Source organism: Bidens hawaiensis, unplaced genomic scaffold (genome assembly GCF_021521415.1).
Source record: "Bidens hawaiensis isolate Kalapana, Puna unplaced genomic scaffold, B.hawaiensis_p1.1 tig00021062_1, whole genome shotgun sequence".
NCBI classification, from domain to species: domain Eukaryota; kingdom Viridiplantae; phylum Streptophyta; class Magnoliopsida; order Asterales; family Asteraceae; genus Bidens; species Bidens hawaiensis.
The window spans coordinates 100588-103349 of NW_027493266.1; the positions used below are offsets into that span (position 1 = coordinate 100588).

The 2762-nt window shown below is 36.1% G+C and overlaps 1 pseudogene; it reads left to right on the forward strand.

Annotated features, from left to right (window-relative positions):
• Positions 1-1102: 1102 nt before the first annotated feature.
• Positions 1103-2411, forward strand: LOC143562745 (tRNA (guanine(26)-N(2))-dimethyltransferase 1-like; annotated as a pseudogene).
• Positions 2412-2762: the final 351 nt, after the last annotated feature.

The following is a 2762-nucleotide window of genomic DNA, read 5'->3' on the forward strand; positions in this document are numbered from 1 at the left end:
CCTACAACATGAATGAGCAAGAGCTAGCCAACATATGTAAACACAGTGTGCTAAATATCTGCACGGTTAAACAGTTAAAAGGAAAGCTGATAATAAACAAATACATAACAGATCGACGTAGTTGTTTAAATCAAAGAATAATTAAGACTGTAAAGAAATGGTGAAGAAAAACCTTTAATTAGACATCAAAAGTACCTTCGAATCAAGGCTCACCCTCTCAATTAGACCCACCGATGGAGCTAGGGATGCGACCACCGCCAGCTAGAGTTCAAGATAGAACTTGGTAATGATGATTGATGCTCAAAAACCCTAAATCTAACAGCCACCACCACACCACCGCGATTCGAAATCGAACCCGACAGCATAGGCAAGTAGCCGTCAACGCAGGGCAACAAATTTACAAATTATTAATATATACTATAATAAGGAAAAATACTTGTTGGCCTTTTAATCATTGAGGATCGAGTAGGGGTGTGCAAACTACAAAACCCGACCCGACCCGATCCGAGGACAGATATACCTGTAATTAAGAGACCGAAGACTGAACCGATGTGGATGATCGGTTATCGGTTTTATACCTTGTCGGTCTCTTGGTACTTTGCACATATGACCGAACCGATTCAATTATTCAATCTAGTATAGTATGACTGAAGAAAATGATCTAATTCAATTGCAAATTTCAATCAATTAACAGATGATTGATTACAACCGGGTTCCATTAGGGTCTTCACCTAACAAATTTCAATCAATTACACATACGACTGGGTCCTTAGCAGGTAAATTGTTTAAAATTCTGAAGTATTTGTTTAAATTGGTCCATAATTATTTTTATTTAATTGATTAATTTGATATGATTTTTCAGTTTTGGTACTTGATTGACCAATATAGGCTTAATTTATTGTTTGATGCGGTGTGCCCTCCAAGTGTTTGATGAAATGCTTCAATGAATATGTGTTAGTAGCCACCCCTAATTATTGTTGTTTCCTAGTTAGCTTCAAGGAATGGTAGCTGAATCAAACTAATATGTGTATAGGTATTTTATTTGTAATGTTAATTACACCCTTTTGTAGGAAATAGGATTGTAGGAGGTACGTGGTTACTTATGATAGCTGAATCTTTAGGTTATCCCATAAGGTATACACAAGCTTATTTGTTGTCACCTATTGATCATAAATTCATAATAGTCAATGCAAGCATTTCATTTGACCATTATATTCGTTGGTTATTTGAGGCTGTGCTGATTAACTCAAGTAGAGCTGGTGAATTCAGTTCTACAAGTGCAATGAAGAATACACCACTTAAGGTCTCATACGTTTATCAATGTGTCGGTTGTGGTTCGTTTCATCTTTAGCCAATCGGGAGGACCGTTTCTAAGGTATACCTATTAAAAAACCTTGAGTTTTTAAATTGATCAACTTGATTTTTAGTTATCTTCTTTTTGTGAAGAACACTAGTGTAAGATATCTTCCCGGGTTCGGGCTGCAGTGATTGTGGCAAGAAATATAATATGGTCTGACCCTATTCATGATCAAAATTGGGTCACGTCCATTTTAGCAGATGTTACTTAAAGCTTTGAAGAATGATATCCTGCCTTTAATAGGATTTCTGCTGTTTTAACGACCATCTCTGAGGTAGGGTCTGCTTATTAGGTAACGGGTCAAACCGGGTCGTTTTAAAGAAGTTATGTAATCACTTACTTGAGCTTTAAATTCATTAGGAACTTTTCGATGTTCCTCTTTTTTTTGAGTTTGCATAATCTATGTGGGAACCTCAAGTGCGCATCCCCTTCAGCAGTAATATTCAGACCGGCTGTGATCAATGCTGGATATCGTATTTCTAGAATTCATGTAAATCCACGGGGTTAAAATCTGATGCTCCTATGGATGCCATTTGGGATATCATGCGTTGTTGGGTAAGCTTTACTTATTTTAACAGTTTAATAATTATTATCACACATTTTGTTGTTTGTTTTTATAAAAATTATTTTATTCAAGGTTAAAAATCACTTGGAAAAGAGCAATCGGCTGATCAGTCTGGAAGCATGATCCTTGCCAAACAACCCATTCTACAGGTAATCTCACACCTGGTTTTTATTATTATTTTTTAAATCCATTTATTTTATTTCTTTAAAAAATCTTTTTATGTTTATAGGCTAATTTTGCATGAGTGGTTGCATCACCTAGCAAAGCTCAGAGCAAGAAGGGTGCATGTTTTCTTCTGAACTCGAAAAGACACGGGGCACGAAACTTAGGGTGGTTCGGACCATAACCAGCAAACATGTCTCTTTATTGGGTGCAGATGCAGTGAATGGTGTGCTTAACAATAATGAACAAGAAGCTGAAGAGCCTCAAGTTAAGCGTCAAAAGACAGAAGACCTGAATTCCATTTCGTGAAGAAAGTTGTAATCGAGAGCCCGCTTTTTAAATATGGATGAAAGTTCTATATTAGAATTTATAAATTTTGAATGTTTGTTAGTTTTTCAAACACAATTAAGCTTTGTTCTAGTCTCAACTTTGAAATCCCATGTTTTTTCACTAGTTAAAAACTTCATAATATTACAAACACTAATCAATGAGTCGGGCATGATTCGGGCTTGGTTGATACAATACGTTCGGGCTGGATACATAAAGAAAAACGATAAATATAAACCATCTTTTTTATTATTCTCACTCTCGTCCAATATGACTTGTATAAGCGATTGTGTATTTGTGCATCGTTCGTCACTTGCTACTAGTCGCCTTAGCCGGTTGGTTAAGTTCATC